The sequence below is a fragment of the Xiphophorus couchianus genome, chromosome 2 (assembly GCF_001444195.1).
Source record: "Xiphophorus couchianus chromosome 2, X_couchianus-1.0, whole genome shotgun sequence".
NCBI classification, from domain to species: Eukaryota; Metazoa; Chordata; class Actinopteri; order Cyprinodontiformes; family Poeciliidae; genus Xiphophorus; species Xiphophorus couchianus.
This window is the reverse complement of record NC_040229.1, coordinates 17,444,863-17,459,865: the sequence shown is the minus strand read 5'-3', so window position 1 is coordinate 17,459,865 and position 15,003 is coordinate 17,444,863. Positions and strand designations below refer to the sequence as shown.

The window sequence follows — 15,003 nt, the reverse complement described above, 5'->3', positions numbered from 1 at the left end:
ATATAATTTCCCACAGGTCTTTAAACGTCGACTTGTTAAGACTAGGTTTGTTTATCATCAACTTTGCATATTTATCTTAGTGAAAATAAAAAAATATTTGGCTACGCTGCTGGAGGTGCTTGTAAGGAAACAGTGCTGCAGCTCACTTCTTATGTTTATTTTTTAAACCACTGTTCAGAAAAACCCTAACTCAGAAAAACTGAAAAACACAGTCAGAATTATTGGTAAGGTAGTAAGTAATGTATCTGCTTTTACCGTCATATTGCCTCAGTTTGTGATTAATACCACTATAAAAATTAGTTTTTTGGCTGTGGCACAATAAAAGTATCTGAATCTGAAACCGCTCAGATCTATTTGGGCCTAAAGTAGGCTTTGCTGAAAGGCTAAAAGAAAAAGAAGCGCTAGCGTTGGAAAAAAAATACTTTTCCAGCTGATAAACAGCAGAGGTGTGTAAGAGGATTTTATTTTTTTCGGTCTAGTTTACAACCAAGTTTGGCTCAATTAAATGAATCAGAATATTACATGCAATAGAAAAAAATAATTTGAACATTATAAAAGTTTGTATCTAATGAGGTCCAGCCAATTGAATTGAATCACGGACTTTACAACAGTCTCTCCTTCTGAAGGTTGATGAGACAGAGACTGAGCTACTTGAGAGTTTGGAGGAGAGGCTTTCATACTGGGAGCATTGCACCAGCATGGTAGTGGTAGCATCATGCTAAGGGTTTTTTTTCTTAGTCTTAGTCTTAGATTAAAACTTGGAGATACCTCAATGTAACAGGTCAATGAACCCAAACACACTCTGTTGTTTTCTAAATGGATAAAACAGGCAGACATGAAGAGTCTGGATTGACTCTGACTTAATAAGTACAAACCAAGCTTAAAAGCCAGGTCTTCCTCAGGAAACTAATTAATTTAAATGAGCGCTACAATTTCTGATAAGAACAGTGATTGAATATCCAGGATGAGTTAAAAAAACAACCTTGGTAGTCACAAAAGCTCTGGCTCTCTTCAGCCTGCTGGGGACATTTATAGTGAAAGGGTGTGTATAATTAGACTCGGTGTGGATGAGAGTAAATATAAACTTGTGTACCAAGTTCTTGTTTGTAAAAAGTCACCACAGCTGCGTATTTTATTGAAGCAATTGTCAAATTAACTGCGGAACAGCTATGTTAAGAAATTACGGTTCTTTTTAAATAGTGACCTGGAATGAACAATATAAACAAATACTTAGATTTATTGAAGCAGTCGCTGCAAGATAAGCCAAGAATTCCTCTAAACTATACGTTTTCTATAGAGAGTATCAATAAAATCTCTCAAAGAAGAAATAAAACAAAGCTATAAAAGTTTACACTAAACTGATTCCAATGTTTTCTTTTAGCTTTAAATAAAAAAGTTATTATGGTTTTGTTTTACACATTTTCGAATTTAAATCATCTTTAAACTAGCCTGATTTTTACATCTGTTGAAATATTAATTTCAGTCCCAGTAAATCCGCCTGCCTGTAAATCTTAAGTTGATCTCCTCCTCCTATGATAATGTGCCATGAGCTCATCTGACATTTGGCAACTGTTGGCAGGATAAAAGCCAGAAGTACAAGTTCGCTCACCTTCCACATTGACTTCAGCTCTCCAACAGCACACTGTTGAATAGTGTGACAAAAATGTTTACACTATCGAGAGGCTTCAGTCTTATTGATTCATTACAGCTGAACCCCATTTCTTGACAGCACAGCGGAGCATCGTTCTCGGTTGTTTCTCTGACACATGAAGACAACCAACCGGACTGGACTGAACGTCAGTAGCTGCTGAAACGTTAATATTCCAAATAATCCACTCACTCCAGGGCTTCACCCATTTATGGACAGCACTCTTTTCCCCCCCCTCAGTGTACCCTCTTGGATACAGTGTTTTGAATTCCCCCAGTGGGCTGGCTCGGCCCACTCTCTGTCTTGGATTGTGTAAACTCTGTGTTTTTTTTCCACACAGATAGAACAAACAACTGACCATCAGCCGGGCCTTCCTGGCAGAGCGCTTCATCTCCATCCAGTTTGGGCAGAGAAACCAGTGTCATTTCTCTTGTCTGTTATGCGCATGAGTGTCCCATTTCCATCTGAACCAAAGTGAACCAGGCACAGTGACGCGCAGCACCATGCAGCCTCTACTAACACCACTCTTCGTCTGCCTCAAAACCTACCTGAATGCTATTATTTTACAGACTCACTCTCTGCAAGCCAAGAACAAAAGCAGACATATTAACTCAGCACAGCCGTCACATGAGCCACACCTGCTCTAATCCAGACGATCTGTGCATATTATTTCAAAATTAAAGAGCCACTCGTCTTTTGTGGCTTCATCTTTCATCTCTGCGATGCAGATCCGCCGCGAACATTGAGATTCACACAGGTTGTCTGCATCTAGGTCCTTAATTCTGCAGTCACACATGCATTCCTTTCCCATGTGTGAGTGTTTTTCATCTATTACGCGCCTGATAGTGACTCCTACCAGTGATACAATCAAGTGGTCCTCACATCTGGGCTGCATTTCTTGCAGCCAGCCACACAGGAGAACGTCAGGTCAGTCTGGGTCTCATTAAGATGCTTTTATAATTTATTTTCAAGAGACCTGGCAGGGATCAAGGATGCTGATGCTGGGTGTAACGTGGAAAACAATATTATTTGCTGAACAGTGTGTCCAACAGGCTGGGGCGCTAATTTATATTTTATAGTATATTTTGTACTAAAAGATCAACAGGACCGCACCTCTTGAATTTTATATCATATAAAATTAAGGTCATCGTAAATGGATGTTATATTGCAGTGTCCCTCATTATTCCCATTTGTGGTAAACAGACTAACAAAAAAGGAATGAATATTGTCTGATGGCTTTTTCTCTTCTTCGTTACAGAAATTACGTTAAAGAGTCAAAATAATGTAAAACACAACGTGTTTAATTATCAGAGTATGGCATACTCAGCGGACAAGATGGGACTCTGCAAGTTCAAATCATGCAGTTCAAAAGTATTCATAACCCCCAAGCCTGCACACTATTTCAACCATGAACTTTAATATATTTCGTTTAGATTTTATGAACAAGACCAGCACAAAGCAGTGCGTTATTGAGACGTAGAAGAAAAAAGATACTTAACGTTCAATGTATTTTGTTTACAAACAAACACCTGAACGGTGTGTTTGTATTTGACCCATTTTACTCTGTCCCTAAATAAGTTCCTCTGCAGCTCTCAAAACTAATCTAATTACTGGAGACAACCTATGTGTAATTTAAGCTCGAATCCAGCCGTTCTCTGAAGGCCTTTGAGGTTTATTACAGAACAATAAAAACCAAACGGCATCATCTAAACCAAGGAACATCGCAAAAAGGTCAGGAAAATGTTGTGAAGACGTTCAAAGTGTACCAAAGTCTGAATGAGGATTGTTCTGAGAATGGAAAAACTTACTGAATCTTGGTCGTTAATTTAAACTGTCATAGTTCTGGTAAGAAGAGTCATAATGAGAGAAACACCCAAGAGTCCGAAGGAGCAGCAGAGATTCACGTCAAAATGTGGGGCGTAATTGCAAAGGGAAGAAAAAAGGATACATTTTTTACAAACAAAAACGTGAAAAGTGTGATGTGCATTTTTACTCAGCCTTAACTTTGATTATGTCACTCAATGACAGTGACTCTAAACACACAAGCATAGCTGCAAAGAACTGGTTTTGATTAAACCACTTATGTCTGCGATTGTATTTTAGATGTTTTAGTTTTACTACAATTTCTTTTCTTCTGAAACTCAATATAAAATTTATTTAGCTATTTTTTAATTATTTTAATCGTAATAAACCAAATGGCTCATGTATGAAAAGGCTCTTTAAATTGTAATGAATAAAATACGTATCCTCAACTTGTGAGAATATTTGACTACAACTACATCAGACTTGTGTTAAAGTGCTTTTTTTTTTTATGAATGTTTTCCACTACGTCTGTAGGTGTTGTTTGTGTTAAGAGAACTACAAACGACCCTCACTTTATTATGTCCAGCAGATTGTCCTCATCTCTGTGGAAACCTTTTTAAGAGACAGAGTGCAGTCCAGCTCTCGCCAAATGAACAGTATGAGTCAGAGGAAATAAACAAATCTGATTTTAGAGTAAGTCTCTTAAACACTGTGTACACTGCCTTTCCAATCTCCCCAGTAGGTCAAGACCTCTAAATTTATGGGTGCGGATCCAGATGAGCAGCACATTGAAGTTGAAGAGGAGGAATAGAGGAATATGTGACTAAAGGTTTTAGCTAAATTTTTCCACATTTTTGTTGGATTCGTTTTTAGTGTCTGTCATAACATTAAGATAACTTTCATCTAATAATTACACGCATCAACTGGCAACCATTAAGTTTTTAGAAAATTCTTCACAAAATGGTAAAAGTAGATGTAATTACAATACAACAGCTAACCAGGTGATGTTGTGCACAGCTATGTTCCATTTTAATTCGTAAACTAGATAAAGTGTTGCGTGTCCGTGAGGGAAATGAAATACTTCACATTTAATTTCCATTAATTTACTGCCATCTAGCGGCTGATGTGAAAATAACACTTACCAAAGAGTGCAGAAAGGATAAATATTATATTTACAAAAATATAAATAATAAAATGAGACAGAGAATAAAACACTGAATGGCTGTGCAAAGTTACATTTAAAAATAATTCAGAAGAATTCATTAAGATTTTGATATACACATTAAAATCTCCATAAAAGACTCCATAACACTCCAAGTATTGTTAAATAATAATCCGTTTACATTTTTGCTTCTAAATGCAGCTTCATATATAGAATGAGATAATTGGAAGTGACAAAGTTAAATAAGATGATGCTTAGTCATTTTAAAATGTTATATTATTAAATCTGGAAGGCAAAATGAACTATACGTTCTACTATATTTGGTGGAAATGCGTGTTGCACTTATTTTATTTCAGGTCTGTGTGCTGGTATTTGAAAAAAAATGGTTCAGAAATTAATGGCATCTGTTTTGTATAAATGTTCATACAAAACATTTTTAAAGGAACATTTGAAAGCAAAACAAATTTTGTTTTTAAATGTTCCTGCGGAACAAAACAAATTTGTTGCACATGTGTCTTTGAAATAAAGAACTGATCTTAGACCATCAAAACACTGCAAAACATAAAAATGAGTAAGAATTTCCTGTGTGTGTCAATGTGCTCAATGTGTTAATGCTGCAATTGGCTGATTATGTCAATTCCAAAAGCATTTCAAAACTTTATCAGGCCTTCGCTTCAATAAACAAAATTCCAGGATTTCTGCTGTAAAAAGAAATGCAAAAGTGGGATTTTGTCTGGTTAAAGGGTTTTTTTTTGTTGTTTAAAGTTTTTGATTGTTGATGTTGTTCTCAAGTCCCTTAATTGTTTATGTATTAAGTTTGTTGCAAAAGTGGATTATATTTGGCTTGGAGTTTGACCACTTACTCTTGTCAATGTTTAATAAAATTGACAAGAGTAAACATTGTTAGTTTAACAACATTTTTAGTTGTTAGTTTACTAACATTGACTGTTAGTAAACAGTCAATGTTTACTAACATTGACCAGAGGAATGTTGAAGAAACTTTTTTCAACAATAAAGTAAACAGGAAATGCTCTAAACAACAAGACAAAGTTGTCAGATTTGTGTGAATCATTTTAGAACCAAAAGTTAAATCTAGTTTATGTAACCTGCAACTCACAAAAACAGGTTAATTAATTTATACTATATATATAGGAAGTTGGGCCTAATCAGAAGATATTAAATTCTAGGGAACCCAGGTGTGAGCAACAACAGAACACACAGTGTCTACAAGAAAAGAGCAAATATTTAATATAATAAACAATTGTGGATCCACATTTAAAACAGACAAACAAATACTGCGCGCTTTTAAAAAAAATAAATAAATAAATAAATTGAATACTTCAGTCTCCAATGAATTAATTCTTCAGTCTCAAAGTCTCTCAGCTGGTGACCAGTCGGGTCACTATCTACCCGTGCGCCTGGTCCTCTGGGCTGGGGCTCGCCATCCAGTTTCAGGAGAAGAGGGTCTTGGAATCTTTGGCCCTCCAAGCCAAAAGTGTACTGTACAAACTCCAAAAAAAACCCCTGACCTATAACAAGGCCAAAGTAAAACATTTTAGCACATAAGATGCTATTTAATCATTTCTCAAGTTCTTCTTATTTTTTTTCTTTCATGTTGTATAACAACAAGTTAACAGAACACAATTTTTCCAACATATTAGTAAAACTAAATAGATTAGCTTATATGTGGTAAAAAAAAGAATATAATATACATTCAATCTTAAAATAAATGCAATTACATAAAACAAATACAACATACACAACAATAACAATACAAAATCTTACAATCAATTTTATTTTATATTAAATTTTATAATTTAATAGGTATTTTAGCCAATTTTCACCAAATTTACTTAACCTACTGCCGAGCGCGTGCGATGACTCACCGATGCTCCGAGCTGTCAACGGCTATTTTTCGGGCTTCAGCTGTTCACGGGGGAAACCCTCCGAGATCTAATAAAACCGAATGTAATATTTTGAATTATATATTTAGTGAATTTATATTAATATTGTTTTCCTTACCAATTTCCAGATTCGTCAGTTTCTTTCTACCTCTTTACGGAAACGACCGTCAGCTGTTAGCTCTCAAGCGTTCGCAGCGAAACAACCGTCAGCTGTTCTCAAGCGTTCTGAGCGAAGCAACCGTCAGCTGTTAGCTTTCAAGCCTGTCTGCCGCGCTCCGAACGAAACAACCGCCAGCTGTTAAAAAGGGGCGGGACGATCAACCCCATTGGCCGACACGAAACCAGACCGCGCCAGCCATTGGCTGCCTAATCTGTCAATAGAAGCTAACACTAAAAGCATATTTCACATTTTTTGAAGATTTACGTAATTACCTTTTAGCTATTTTGGTAGAATAAGACATTGAATCAACATCTATTATTTTTTTCTTGTGTTTTTAAACACTGGGTTACACTGTCCCCCCTTGGAACATGCAAGTCCCTTTGCATAGGATGGGTTGTTTTGAAATGACAGGAATGCTGGAACCCTTAAAAGTGGTTTCAAGTTCAGGTTCTATCAAGGCACTAGTAAAAGCAAGGCTTAAGCCATGGGATAGGGACTGGGCAATGGATATGAGTGGGTTCCCTAACTGGCTATACTGGAGCCTCTTTGGTTGAGTGGTTTGTCTCTCTGAACGTCTCACAGGATTTGTGGTTTCATGACTTGGGTGGTTGGGTTTGTCCTCTGATACATTTTGGTCACATACACCTTCACTATGTAGGTTAGGTTCACTTTTACCATCACTACCATGGGTCAACCGTTCAGTATTTACTACTGCTTCAAACTTCTCTTCAGAAGGAACTACCGGGTCACTGCCAGGAACGTCATCACAATCGGGTACATTGCTGAATTCAGGTGTGTTGTCACATTCAGGTAAGTTGTCACATATAGGTAAGTTTTTAGGCCATGTCTGTTTTGGAATCTCATAAATTCGCGTGAATTTGATTGGCTCTGGGACAGGTTGTTCTCTAAGCCAATAGAACTCCTCGTTTTCAGGTTCAGGAAGATTGAATTCTTCATTTTGCTCAGCGGACTGCCGTGTTTTAGGTTTGCAGACCTGATTTGGCGGAGTTGGATTTTCTTCTGTGGGAGCAAGGAACCCGCAAGGTAGAAGAAGGTCACGATGGACAGTGCGCACTGACCCATCTTTAGTTTCAGACTTAATGGTGTAGACTGGCAAATCACCAGCTTGTTCTACCACAACATAAATGTCTGTCTCCCACCTATCGGCTAGTTTATGCTTACCCCTAAGACGAACGGCTCGCACCAAAACTCGGTCTCCAGGTTCTAGTTTGGATGGTTTTACACGCATGTCAAATCTGGCTTTATTTCTGTCAGCCATTTTGTTAGCATTTTGGATTGCTAGTTTGTAGCTTTCTTGGAGAGTTGTTCTCAGTTTTTCCACATATTGTGAGTGGGACTTAAAACTTTTGTTTTGGAGAGGTAGGTTGAATGCAAGGTCAACAGGTAATCTGGGTTGACGACCAAACATTAATTCATAAGGTGCAAATCCGGTTGTGTCATTTTTCGTACAATTGTACGCATGGACCAATGGTTTTACAAAGTTGCGCCACTGCGTTTTGTCTTTATGTTCTAAGGTCCCAAGCATACTTAACAAGGTGCGGTTAAAGCGTTCCACAGGATTCCCCCTAGGATGATAAGGAGTGGTTCGAATCTTGTGAATGCCCATGATCTTGCAAAGTTCTTTTATTACGTGTGACTCAAAATCTGGCCCTTGATCACTATGTAATCGTTCAGGGATGCCATAAGGAACTATAAAGTGATCCCAAAGACATTTTGCCACGGTTTGGGCTTTTTGGTTAGAAGTTGGAATGGCTATGGCATACTTAGTGAAGTGATCAGTTAGTACGAGCACATCCTTTGTGTTGCTTTGATCTGGCTCAATGAATAAGAAATCCATACAAACCAGTTCAAGCGGTCTGGTAGACTTTATGTTCACAAGCGCTGCAGCTTTTTCCGGAGGGGTCTTTCGCCGCACACAGCGGTTGCATGTTTTGATTCTGTTCTCGATGTCAGCTGCCATACGAGGCCAATAAAACCTTCCTCTGGCGAGATCGAGGGTACGCTCAATACCTAAATGGCCCATATCATTATGGAGACTGTGAAAAACTGCCTCACGGAGCTGCTCGGGTAGGACGAGCTGATGAGTGACACTGCCATCATCTTGGCGTGTTCGGTACAATATTTGGTTGTGCAGCTCAAGACGATTTAGTTCTCGAAGCAACAGACTTATATTTGGAAGTTCTGTTCTGACTGTAGGTGGAACCTTTTTACCAGTCTCAATTTGGATAATGACCTCGCGCAAGCAAGGGTCAGCTCGTTGCTCTTGTTTGAGTTGTTCAGCTGACAGATGAGGCACGACTGGAAGACCACCACAATCATCTTCATTGACAAAGTCATCTGGTAAGGTGTTTACCGAGATGGCTAATGAGTGAACAAGAGGGGTAGGTTCATCTGAGAAACTACAACATAAGGGTCTCTCACAGATGGCTGACACCACCTCTTGACTTAAACTGGTGTCTTGCTGTGCCAAATGAGTTTGGGTGAACTGCTGTATCCTGTCAAGCTCTTTTTGTGATACAGCATCATTTAATAACTCACCATGCGGTCGCCTTGAAAGACAGTCTGCATCAGAGTTGAGTTTTCCTGCTCTATATTGGAGCTTAAAGTTAAAGGTGGAAAGAGAAGCTAACCAACGGTAGCTCATTGCATCCATCTTAGCTGTTGTCAGAATATAGGTCAGAGGGTTACTGTCAGTAATGACAGTAAACTGGTTCCCATAAAGATAGTCTGCAAACTTTTCGGTTACAGCCCACTTTAGGGCCAAAAACTCTAACTTGTGGGCGGGGTAACGAGCTTCGCTCCTGGATAACCCCCTGCTGGCATAAGCAATGACCCTTGTTTGTCCATTCTGTTCCTGATAAAGGGCGGCGCCAAGCCCTGTGGTGCTGGCGTCGGTATGAAGTGAGTACGGCAGCTTAGGGTCTGCAAATGCCAAGATAGGAGCAGAAGTGAGCTTCTCAATGATGTCTTTGAAAGCTTGCTCACAAGAGGGAGTCCACCGCTCACCAAAGGGTTTTTTCGGATCATGGTACTCAGCAGGCTTAGTTTTGGGTTTTGTGCTCTTACGCAGCGGTGGATAGCCTGATGTTAGATCTGTGAGAGGCTTAACAAGGCTCGAATAGTTCTTGATAAAGCGCCTGTAGTACCCTGAGAAACCTAAAAACGAACGAAGTTGTTTAAGGTCTCTGGGCACAGGCCAGCTACTCAGAGCTTTCACTTTCTCTGGGTCTGTCTCCACCCCTTTGTGGGATACTATGTGTCCGAGGTATCGCACCGAAGTTTGAAAAAACTTGCATTTTTCAGGAGACAGTTTAAGACCGTACTCTTTGAGGCGGTTTAGAACCTTCATTAATCGAGTTTCATGCTCCTCAAGTGTCTTGGAAAAGACAATGATGTCGTCAAGGAACACAAGAACTTCCTTTAAGTTCATGTCACCCATACATCGTTCCATAAGGCGCTGGAAAGTGCTGGGAGCATTTGTAATGCCTTGAGGCATTCTATTAAACTCCCAAAAGCCACTGGGACATACAAACGCAGTTTTTGGTTTGTCAGCTTCCTCTACTTCAATCTGATAGTAGCCAGATTTTAAATCAAGGACTGAAAACCATTTAGATCCAGTCAATGTAGAGAATGTTTCCTCCAAGTTCGGGAGCGCGTAAGCATCTTTTACAGTCTGCAAATTGAGTTTTCTGTAATCTATGCAGAGACGGACGTCGCCATTTTTCTTTCGCACAATGACAATGGGCGAAGAGAACGGTGAAGTGGATTCTCGAATCACGCCTGCTTGTTGTAGCTCCTGTAAATGTTTACGGACGGCTTCTAGGTCATTGGGGTATATGGGTCGTGCTTTGTGTTTGAATGGAGTTTCATCTGACAGTTTAATGTTGTGCTTGACTTGATCAGTCCGACCGAAATCAAGGTCATTTTGTGCAAAAACCTCTGGCATGTTATTGAGCTTATGCAAGATGTGCTCTTTCCACTCAGTACTGATAGGAGAGGACTCAAAGTTAAAAACCAGATTGTGTTTTTGACCGACTTCAGATTTGGAAGATCCCACTGAATGTTGGTGAGAGAGGACTCTCTGGAACGTGTGGATCTCTCCAATCACACATTTTTGAGGGATTGTCACATCATGTTCAGTTTCATTGGTGAGAACAACTGGTATCAGGTAGGGTGCTCGCTCAGGTAAGCTGATGAGATTTGGCTTTACTAGGACACCCCCAGGTAAGGTTGAAAAGGATGGGTGCTCTAGCAGCACGGATCTCTCTGTGGTATTAGTTGACACTGCTACCAAGCTTTCCAGGACAACTGTCTGGCCTGCTGGGACTAGCTGAAGGCCTTTGTTATACATGGTTGCTAGACCAAGGCTACTGCCTTTGGTCTGTTTGTGTCTTAACTCTAGCACTTTTAACACTGCCTTATAACCATCTGAAATGAGAGGCTGCAGTCCGGGACATGCTTCGTTATACAATTCATAAAGCACATCTAAGGTGTTAGTTCCAATTAACACCAAAGACTGGGAAGCAGCTCGAATGTTTGGCACGACTAAGGCAAGTGTTGACACATCGGCTTCAATGCCGAGAAACTCTTTTGGAAAAATGACGTTCATTTCAATGTACCCTAAGTAAGGCACTGATTGGCCGTTTGCACCTTCTACTTCGAGTAGGTCAAAAAGTGGCTTAATCTGATGACTGGAAAGATGTTGTTCATAATATGATTGTGAGACCGTGGTCACCTGGGAGCCAGAATCGAGTAAGCAGTTTACAGTATTGCTGTCAATCTTTACTTGGGCTGTACTTTTAGTACCGATTAAACCTTGAGGCAGTTTGAATCTGCCGGTTTTAGTATGCGACTTTAAAATGGCACGTTTTTTAGTCGGCACATTTTGCTTGGGTTCAAGGGGACGGTTTGACTCTGTGGTAGCCTCTGTTTGTCCCTCAACAGAGGCAAACTTCAGTTTAAAGAAGCAGAGCCATTGTGTTGTCTATCCCATATTTGCCTTTTTGCTTTTAGTTCTTTACGTTTTGCCTCTACAAGTGCAGGGTTTGGCTCAGATTCACAGTTGGCAACAATATGTCCGTCCTCCCCACAGCGAAAGCAGTACCAAGGCTTGGGCCGTGAACTAGGGCGGCTGTGTGAAGGTAAGTTGGGTTCAGGGTTTGCATGGTCAGGTTTTGTTGTTTGGTTCTTCTTAGGTACTGTTTGTTTCTTTTGTTTCATAACTGCTGCTAATTGGCTTTTAAAATCAGCAACCTGTTTTTTCAGATCACTTAAAGTGTTTGAAGTTGTTTCGGAAAAGTCCATTTTTGTTTCAGTGACAGTTTGTTCATGTGACGCTGCTTTTTGTTTGGTTGCACTAAAGTGTTTTCTCATTCTTGTGCTGTTAACTTCTTGTCTGTTTTCTGCAATACGGAGTAGGAGTAATAGTTCTGCAAACGTGGGCAGATTATTTTTCTTTAACTCCAACTGCAGTTCTGTCAGCAGGTTATCATCCCAACAGCCTCTTTGAAATTGCTTAAGAAGCTGTCTGTCTCTTTCTCGGGGGTCTACACCACCCCGGCGCACTGCAAGACTCAGTGCCACCTGTAGGCGATGCAAGTACGCAGATGGTTTCTCCCCAGGATCCTGCAAAGTGTTCATGAATCGCACAAGCAGTTCCTCACCATCTTCAACAGTGCCAAATGCCGACTCAAGCAGCCTAAGATAGTCATCAACGGATGCATCAGGCCCAAGAGGCCGAATGACATCTGAAGCTGGAGTGAGAAGGCTTTCAAGAATTTTTCGGGTTTTTTCCAAGTTAGAAAGAGATGTGTCTCCCATCATTAAGTCAACATGGGAACGCCATGTTTCATAGTCAACTTCGGGATATGGTCTAGGGTTTCTTCCAGAAAAAGCTCTCAACCTAAGGGTGGAGTGACCATTAGATGTCTTCTCTGTAGTTTTGACAACATGTTCAACCACAATCCTCTGTACTTCAGGTGAGACTAGATCGGTTTGACTTAATATATGAGGTTTCTGATTAAGTTTCAAGGAACTTGGGTTAGGGCTCTGAACAAGCTTAGGAGAGTGGGGGTTATCAATGTGGTGTGGAGGGAAACCAACACTTTGTGTAGGCTCTGTGTCATTATTTGGACATGGGCTTGCAGCTGCCTCAACAGATCCCATGGACTCTTCAAACTTTGATATCACCTCCCTTAAGACTTCTTCAAAATCCTTCCCACTTAACTTAGCTAAGGTCTTTAGTTCAGTGAGGTAGGTATCAGTTACACTGCCCCCTACGGTTTTTGTGTAAACATCTGTTAGGGCGCGGACACAGTATTTAACATCTGGATTTTCAGCTGATGGATACAGGTAAGGCAATGCAGGTGTTAGCTCCTGAACAGCTAAATCAGAGCTAAACTCCACGACACAGTTCTGGTAAAACTCAGATGAGCTATCATCGACTGTTAGTGTCCTACTTATTGTACCACATTGTCGCAAGTAGTCAAACACATCATCATCCTTTTCAGATCCAGTTAAACCGCTGACAATGACTGCATTTGGTATCTTAATTCCTAATTTTGCAATGAAATCCATAGTACCAATGTGTTAACAGATAAAATTCCAATTGTTGTTCCACTGTTGTCACACAACTAGGCTCCTGGCTGTACTCGCCAAATTTTTTGTAACCTGCAACTCACAAAAACAGGTTAATTAATTTATACTATATATATAGGAAGTTGGGCCTAATCAGAAGATATTAAATTCTAGGGAACCCAGGTGTGAGCAACAACAGAACACACAGTGTCTACAAGAAAAGAGCAAATATTTAATATAATAAACAATTGTGGATCCACATTTAAAACAGACAAACAAATACTGCGCGCTTTTAAAAAAAATAAATAAATAAATAAATTGAATACTTCAGTCTCCAATGAATTAATTCTTCAGTCTCAAAGTCTCTCAGCTGGTGACCAGTCGGGTCACTATCTACCCGTGCGCCTGGTCCTCTGGGCTGGGGCTCGCCATCCAGTTTCAGGTGAAGAGGGTCTTGGAATCTTTGGCCCTCCAAGCCAAAAGTGTACTGTACAAACTCCAAAAAAAAACCTGACCTATAACAAGGCCAAAGTAAAACATTTTAGCACATAAGATGCTATTTAATCATTTCTCAAGTTCTTCTTATTTTTTTTCTTTCATGTTGTATAACAACAAGTTAACAGAACACAATTTTTCCAACATATTAGTAAAACTAAATAGATTAGCTTATATGTGGTAAAAAAAGAATATAATATACATTCAATCTTAAAATAAATGCAATTACATAAAACAAATACAACATACACAACAATAACAATACAAAATCTTACAATCAATTTTATTTTATATTAAATTTTATAATTTAATAGGTATTTTAGCCAATTTTCACCAAATTTACTTAACCTACTGCCGAGCGCGTGCGATGACTCACCGATGCTCCGAGCTGTCAACGGCTATTTTTCGGGCTTCAGCTGTTCACGGGGGAAACCCTCCGAGATCTAATAAAACCGAATGTAGTATTTTGAATTATATATTTAGTGAATTTATATTAATATTGTTTTCCTTACCAATTTCCAGATTCGTCAGTTTCTTTCTACCTCTTTACGGAAACGACCGTCAGCTGTTAGCTCTCAAGCGTTCGCAGCGAAACAACCGTCAGCTGTTCTCAAGCGTTCTGAGCGAAGCAACCGTCAGCTGTTAGCTTTCAAGCCTGTCTGCCGCGCTCCGAACGAAACAACCGCCAGCTGTTAAAAAGGGGCGGGACGATCAACCCCATTGGCCGACACGAAACCAGACCGCGCCAGCCATTGGCTGCCTAATCTGTCAATAGAAGCTAACACTAAAAGCATATTTCACATTTTTTGAAGATTTACGTAATTACCTTTTAGCTATTTTGGTAGAATAAGACATTGAATCAACATCTATTATTTTTTTCTTGTGTTTTTAAACACTGGGTTACATTTACAATCTAATAGAAGTTTATCCATGCCTATGACTCCTTAAGAAGATCCCGTTTCTCCAACACTCAACCTTCAGCACAACATCACAACAACATTTCTCCATTATGCCATTTACAACCATTCCTAGGAGTGTTGGACTGATATGTAGTTCACATGATATGCTCAGCAGATGAGCAGTACTACCAAGTGTTTGCTGGTTGTTGCTGTCACTAGTCTGGAGGAGCAGAGTGGGTTAGGCATGGGAGATGGAGGCTCTGTGAGATGGAACCTCAGCTGGAGACTGCAGCTTTATTTTTGATGAGGGAAGTTTGAAAAGTCGATTTTGCGAA

At 39.7% G+C, this 15,003-nt stretch overlaps 2 long non-coding RNA genes across 2 annotated transcripts; both read right to left on the bottom strand.

The window, feature by feature from the left end:
• Window positions 1-5,838: 5,838 nt before the first annotated feature.
• On the bottom strand, window positions 5,839-7,164 carry LOC114150380 (uncharacterized). Its single transcript, XR_003596732.1, has 3 exons — window positions 6,636-7,164; window positions 6,500-6,566; window positions 5,839-6,142 (listed from the first exon to the last, which is right to left on the bottom strand). It is a non-coding gene; the product is annotated as an uncharacterized LOC114150380 (long non-coding RNA).
• A 6,322-nt stretch (window positions 7,165-13,486) lies between these two features.
• On the bottom strand, window positions 13,487-14,671 carry LOC114158191 (uncharacterized). Its single transcript, XR_003598357.1, has 2 exons — window positions 14,146-14,671; window positions 13,487-13,789 (listed from the first exon to the last, which is right to left on the bottom strand). It is a non-coding gene; the product is annotated as an uncharacterized LOC114158191 (long non-coding RNA).
• Between the last annotated feature and the right edge of the window lie 332 nt (window positions 14,672-15,003).